This window comes from Macaca mulatta, chromosome 14 (assembly GCF_049350105.2).
Source record: "Macaca mulatta isolate MMU2019108-1 chromosome 14, T2T-MMU8v2.0, whole genome shotgun sequence".
NCBI lineage: Eukaryota > Metazoa > Chordata > Mammalia > Primates > Cercopithecidae > Macaca > Macaca mulatta.
Window position 1 is genome coordinate 134,924,551 of NC_133419.1, and position 7,950 is coordinate 134,932,500.

Here is a 7,950-nt window from a genome sequence, read left to right on the forward strand (position 1 = left end):
TGAACATGTGGTGAATGGGATCCTGCCCCCGAGAGTCCCATCCCAGTGTCAGCAGCAAACATCCCACTGTGAAGAGGAGCCCCCCTCTCCTTTAAGAGTCCAGAGCAGCCTGCTTGGCAGGGACCCAGTACATCAAGGGGGCTGCCTCCCAGCCGGGGTGATCCAAGGAACAAAGCCTCACAATGGGAAAGAAGGCACACAGCTATTCCCAGTCTCCTAGGGGAGGATGTGGAAAGGAAAAAGCTCCTCACACTTTTCTACAACACCTGACCAGGCAGAATAGGCATCCCTGAATTATAAAACAAGGTTTTATAATTCTCAAGTTTTCCTGGAAATAAAATGCAGTAAAGATGAATCATTTGTTTTGCCAGATCCTTGAAATGATTTGAGTGATCACAGTGATCAAAGGATATACCAGCAAAAACTGAAGTCAAGCTATCAAATCATAGTGAGATTCCCACTGGTAATAAGTTCAGGGTAACAAATCCAGACACTGATGTATCCACTCCTTGAAGAACTTTATTTATTTATTTATTTTTGAGATGGAGTCTGGCTCTGTTGCCCAGGCTGGAGTGCAATGGCACAGTCTCTGCCTCCTGGGTTCAAGCAATTCTCCTGCCACAGCCTCCCAAGTAGCTGAGACTACAGGTACCTGTCACCACGCTCAGCTGATTTTTGTATTTTTAGTAGACAAGTTTTCGCCATGTTGGCCAGGCTGGTCTCAAACTCCTGACCTCAAGTGATCCACCCACCTCAGCCTCCCAAAGTCCTGGGATTACAGGCGTGGGCCACTATGCCCAGCCGAAAGAACTTTAATGAGAGAAAAAATACTAAGTCAATGCAGTTATCCTTAATTATTAACTCAGATATTAGGTATATTTCATTAGAAACAAAACAGACATTTGTATCGGGCATCATTAAAAATGTATAAGTAAACTTCCTCATTGACCAGTTTCCTTTCAGAGTTGTTAAACAATTTACATGGGCCATCTTGCAGAAAGGCATAAATAGAAACCTAGCCAATTGGTTGAAAATATTTTTTTCACAGTTCTCTAGCTGTGTTCTCTCTAGAAATGGCAGGTGCTCTGCTGGATCACAGAAATCTGGAAAAGTCAGCAGCATCAATCATTATTTTTGCTAAAAATACATTATAATTTTTATCAATTATTACATACACATTCTGGGCTGCAGTAGGTGTAGGGGTAAAAACAGAATGCTTTCCTTTTCACCCTCTGAGGGTTTGCTAAAAATGAGCTGACAAAAGGCTGATTAATAAGAGAAAAAGGCATATAAAATTATTTTAATGTGCAGAACATGGATAAATCATGGGGAATGATTACCCAATAATCTGATGCATCCCAGATGCTTATGTACCCTTCTTCATAGGAGAAGGGGAGGTGGGGTGTAGGAGTAAATGTTTTTTAGGGGGAATGAATGGACTCCATTTTCAGACAATGGTAAGTAAATAATTGTCTTTGGGAACTGAATGGAAGCAGAGAACAAACAATGGTTTGGGACAACTGAACCATTAAAATTTCATCTGGGCTCTAAGTGTGATGTTCAATTTTTAGACTCTACCTCTGTGATATGAATTTTAATCTTCTCTGGTTAATGAAATTTCAGAGAAGGGATAGAAGGGATTGTGTTTATCTTTGGGGGTCCAGTTTCTGGGTATATAAGGACGTTTTGGGGAGCAGGTTTGTACTTTGGAAGAGAAGGAGGACTGAGAGACAAAAGTGGGGAGAAGGTGAGAGAGATCTTGAGTCTGCTTCTTTAGTTTAGCAGGTCACAGCACCGTATCTTGGGGTATTGGTTTCTGAGCCCCAACATAAGCACCTTGAAAAGGTCTAGATCACACAAAGTTTGCAGAAAATAATAGATGAAAGCAAATATGGCAAGAAGGTGCACAAATACTCAATTTACGTGAACACATGCATACACAAAATGTGGCGTGGGCCAGGAGATGATACAGAAGGACGGGTGCCAGATAAGAGCCCTTCCTCTGGGTACAGGTGCTGCATGACCGACCACATATATGACGGTGGTCCCATGAAATTTAAATGGCGCTGAAAAATTCCTGTTGCCTAGTGATGTCATAGCTCTGCAGCCTGCCTTTCTACCACCTTCCTCAGAACCATTGCTGTGGTTTTACCTCAGCCTTTCTCAAAAACTTCAAAATAAATAAATGAAAAATGAGCAGATCTAAAAGAAAACTAAGTAAATCCATAACTATAGCTGGAGATTTTAGCAACCCCCTTTTAATAATTGACAGAACAATCAGATAAAATTAAAAATAGTCCACCTGAACAACATTATCAACCAATGTGACATAACTGATCTTTTCAGAACACTCCACTCCACAATTAAGGAGTACATGTGGTTTTAAAGGGCACATTGGAAAATCATATACACTGACCCTAGAAATAAGTATTAATACATTTCAAATTAAAGTATTATAAAATATGCTTTGACTATAACTAAATTAAATATTAATAATAATACTATATCCAACAATTCCTAACTTCCATGTGAAACAAAGATCAAATTTTTATTATGTTTTATTTCCGTATCTTTAAGGGTACAGGTGGTTTTTGGTTACATGGATGGATTGTGTAACGGTAAAGCCTGGGATTTAGTGTTTCCGTCACCCGAGTAGTGTACCTTATACCCAATAGATAGTTTTTCATGCCTCATCCCCCTCCCAGCCTTCCCCTTCTGAGTCTCCAATGTCCATTATAGCCCACCCCGTATGCCTTTGTGTACCCATAGCCTGGCTCACACTTACAAAGGAGAATATATGGTATTTGTTTTCTATTCCTGAGTTACTTCGCTTAGCATAATGGCCTCCAGCTCCATCCAAGTTGACATTATTTCATTCTTTTTTTATGCCTGAACGAACAAACTCATTGGTTGATGGGCATTTAGGTTGGTTCCATATCTTTGCAATTGTGAATTGTGCTGTGATAAATATCTATGTGCAGATGTCTTTTTTGATATAATGACTTTGGTTTGGGTAGATACCCAGCAGTGGGGTTGGGTAGGTACCCAGCAGTGGGGTTGGGTAGGTACCCAGCAGTGGGGTTGGGTAGGTACCCGGAAGTGGGATTGGGTAGGTACCCGGAAGTGGGATTGGGTAGGTACCCGGAAGTGGGATTGGGTAGGTACCCGGAAGTGGGTAGATACCCGGAAGTGGGATTGGGTAGGTACCCGGAAGTGGGATTGGGTAGGTACCCGGATGTGGGATTGGGTAGGTACCCAGCAGTGGGGTTGGGTAGGTTCCCAGCAGTGGGGTTGGGTAGGTACCCGGAAGTGGGATTGGGTAGGTACCCGGATGTGGGATTGGGTAGATACCCAGCAGTGGGGTTGGGTAGGTACCCGGAAGTGGGATTGGGTAGGTACCCGGAAGTGGGATTGGGTAGGTACCCGGAAGTGGGATTGGGTAGGTACCCGGAAGTGGGTAGATACCCGGAAGTGGGACTGGGTAGGTACCTGGAAGTGGGTAGATACCTGGAAGTGGACTGATGCGGGGTTGAGAAGTGTCCATGCTGTTTTCCGTGGAAGTTGTACTGATTTACAATCCCACCAGCAGTGTATAAGCACTCCCGTTTGACCACATCCATGCCAACATTCATTGCTTTTTGAATTTCTAAGAACGGTCATTCTGGCTGGCGTAAGACAGTATCTCATCTCGGTTTTAATTTAAATTTCCCTGATGATTAGTGATGTTGAATATTTTTTCATATGTTTGTTGGATGCAAACATCATGGAGTGTATGTCCACAAACCCAGATGGCACAGTCTGCTACACACTGAGGCTACATTCCATCCCAGCCATGCAGCCTAGAATAACATCTGGCACATAAAAAGCACTCGATACGTATTTTTTTAAATAAAGGAATGATGAAAAGATGATCAGAAGGTCTTATGGGGACAGTTGGAGTCGAGTTGTGCTTTGAAGTATTAGTAGAATTTGAACAGGTAGAGGGGGAGGGAAAAGAAAAATCAGCCAAAGGAACAGCCTCAACGAAGACACATAGTAAGTGCTGCATGACCGACCACATATAGGACGGTGGTCCCACGAAATTTAAATGGCGCTGAAAAATTCCTATTGCCTAGTGATGTCATAGCGGTCATAACATTGCACTAGCATGCCATAACAACGCACTACTCACATGTTTGTGCACGTGCTGGTGTCGACCAACTCACTGCACTGCTAGTCCCATAAAAGTATCACAATACAATTATGCACAGAACATACTTGATGATAATAATAAACAACCATGTTACTGGTTTGTGTACTTACTATACTCCATTTTTGCCATTATTTTAGAGTATACTTAAATTGTTTTTAAAAAGGTAAACTATAAAACAGCCTCAGGCAAGTCCTTCCAGAGGAATTCCAGAGGCAAGAGTACTGTGATTTAATAAGTCAGTCGGCCCTACCATAGGCTCACCACCAGGAAACACAGATGAGACCCTGCCTCTCCTTCTGCATCAGCAAACCAGAGCCACAGACCTAAGTGGGACTGTCACCAGGTGGACAAGCCAGGAAACATCCCTGGTGGGGTCTCCGTGCCCGTGGGGTCTCAGCGCCTGTGGGGTCACCACGCCTGTGGGGTTGCCACACCTCCGTATCTCAACACTTCTCTTGTACACTCACTCTTGCATTCGAATGCTGCATTTGCAATCGGAGGCATAAGTTCAAGCCTAGGTTGCATCATTTCTAGGCTCAGATCACCTTAATTCAGTTCTGGGTCTGCCAACTTTTACTAGCTATGTGCTTTGAACAAATCGACATTTTTTTGCTTTATTTTCCTAATCTCTAAAATGGGGACCATTGTAATATCTATGTCAGAGGATTGGTGAAAGGGTTAAAAGTGGAGATTGATGCATCTATTTAAATAGATAGATGTAGATATCTTTATCTGTATCAGTTGTTATTTATGATATATATTTACATGTATACATTTATACATCTATAAAGCTATTCATATGTATAATATGTAAAGTACTTACACAATGCCTGCCCATAAAATTTTTAACAAATTGTAAATATTATTATTCCTATTCCTCAGACATTTGAGATAAGAAGGATAAACCGTAAGCTACTATTTCGGCCATTCTTTCTTCACCTCTGGGAACCTGCAGTATACTGCCTTTGGAAAAGGTAGGATCTGAGCCGGGATGTCTGCCAAATGCGGTTCTTTATCTCCAGCCTAAACATAACAGACCCCATTCAGTGCACTGGGCTTCAAAGTGCAAGCATGCGAGATGCTCTTCTGCCAGGGCGGCCACACTGTGGTGGCTTCGAGAATCAGATCCCGGGTTTCTCAAACGTCCTCCTTAAGAAAACGCTTCCTTTGGTTGATGCCCATATCAGCGCTCAAGTCGCGTCCTGGTCACAAAGACCTGGGATCTTCAAACTCTCCCAGCAGCTCTCTGCCACTCCAAGAGGGATTTTGAGCTGGCAGGATCTGATCCTTTGATAATTGGAAGTTTGCTTTCAAACAATCAATAAGAAATGTCACAAAGCTCAAATCAGTGCAGCAAATGAATTGGTGACACATAATTTAATAACTAATGTTCAAGAGACAGTTCCCTTTTAACCTTCTAAGGACATTTAGGCAATTAATCCCAAATAGGAAAACTGTATTTCTAGAATGAGATGGCAACCTGGATCCATTTACAGTTTATTATTTGAGAGGGTTTCCTGAGGTTATCACCAAACGAGCATTAAGCTCAATAAACATGAAGCACAAAGAGGCTGGACGGGGAAGCCAGAGGCTGGGTGCGGCCGTGGCTTCCTTTGGTGAGATGCTCACCCCGCACGCCCGCACTCACGCACGCTTACGCTGTCGCGGGCGGCAGGGCCCTGCCTACTGGCCCATCGGGGGGTTGTGTGCGCAGCCTCCTCAGTGTCCGCCCTGACCCCCGGCTCTTCTTCTCAGTCGGGGAGACTTGGGCCTCGTCACGTGCTCTGTCTGCGCCCCGAGTGACCTCCCCTCCTCTTCCACAGACCCCTCTGGGAGGGTCATCCTTCAGACACACTGGGCCTAGGCTGCCTGCCCCTCCGCAGCCTCACCCTGGCCGGCTCCTTGAGGCCCACAGGGCCAGTTCTTCCCCACGTCAGGACCCCGCCACCCCACTCTGCCCCTCCACCCGAGGCCGCCTTGTCCTTTTGCTTTCTATCTTAAATTCACTGCCCGTACTGCCATTCTACCCTTTAGCAGATGTTCACGCTTTCCTTTCTTTCTAGCACTGGACCTAAGGTGAAGAAGCCAGGCCTTTGTCTATTTTAAGTGAGTGACGAGGGCAGAGGGGGCGTCGCCAGCGTGGCTGAAATACCTCCCTGGTCTGGCACTGCCTGAAGGGAGCCCTGCAGGTCACACCAGACGTTCCTAAGGAGGCCGAGGCTCCTGTCTGAGCCTCCCCAACTCAGTGCATCCACTTACAGTGAGGGTGGGCAGCACTGGCGTGGCGAGGGGAGAAGCCTAGGTCTCCCCACTCACTTGTTCCAGTTTGGATGTAGTAAGGCGTGAACATCCCTGGAGTCCTTCGCTTCCTTTCTTCCCCGAGAAGCACATGATTTCTCACCTAGGTTATCATTTCTTTACTAAGTAGTTCAATGACCTCCAACGCTTCTGGAATACGTGTAAGCTCTTCTAGTGCCATAGAGCACCACCGGCACCACGGCCTGGCCACTACCTACAAGTACCGCCTCTTCTCCTGGGGAGTCCGTGCAATGCCCTCCCCTGTCCACATGGAGCTGCCCCTGCAAGGATGCGAGCTCCAGCAGAGTGGGTGCCGTGTCCGCCCTGAGCTACACAGCACACACCGAGCAAGCTGCCCAGTCCGTATTTGTTGAGTGCACGAATAGTGTCATCAGAGTCCCAAACCTGGCGTGCTGGTGGCTCTGTGCCCACAGACACTGCTGCACAGCATGGCTCGCCGTGAGCTCTCCCCGAAGCCCACACACTCTTGGTCACCTGCTCTTGCACACCTGTGCCATCTGTAGGTTGTTCTGTCGGCAGAACGTGTGGAATAGTTTCACGTTCATATTCTCAGGCTTCAAATGGTGCCAGGCATCTGCAGGTAGTAGCTCAACAGGTACTTTTTGGGTAAGTTAGCTGTGAGCCAACGGGCAGTCGTGGACAACTCTGTCCATGTCGTAAGGTCCATGCCCTCTGCACCCCACCCTCGCCCCGCCTCCAGCTCCCTGACTCAGGTCGGGCTCTGCTGTCCCAGTAGCTTCCTGTCTGCCTGGGTAGAAGTTGCTCCAGAGCGAAGGCCCCTGTGCTCCTCCTTTCCTTCGGTGGTCCTGCCTGCCCCACTCTCCCTGTATACACCGTGCCCTGCAGGTTCCCAAATACCCTTCGAGACTCTGGACCATCTGCTTTGTGTAGATATTCAGCACTAGGTTCATCGTGCTGGCCGGAGTTTGCCTATTACGTTTGTCTGGGTTTAGACTGGATCTTTCATCTTGACCTCTGAGTAACACGCACACCTGACTTGCTACCTACCTGCCTGGTGGCTAACCTGCCTCCCAGCTTAAAGCGCCCAGCTTTGAGGTATCCTCAAGCAGAAGCTGAGCTGCCTTTGACTTTCCATATTCTACCGGACAGGCGACAAGCTTTTGGCAGGGGCCAGTGGAAGGGGGAGATAAAGAATCAACATGTGTCCCACACTCTGTTTATTATTGCCAGCTCCTAGATTTTAGCTCAGACAGCTGGCTCACTGCTTCACAGGGAGAGCTGCTCAAGTCCACACACAATGCAGGTCACCTCGAAAGCACCCTCGTCAAGGACAAAGCACCCTGTGCTTGCCATGAAGGTGAGCGTCAAAATAAAGAAGGTCATTGGGAAATACTCAGTTCAGCATATCTGCTCACAGAAAACAAAAAGTGTTTCTCCACGTAACGATTTTCACAAACTCCCCAATCCTAGAAAAGTTT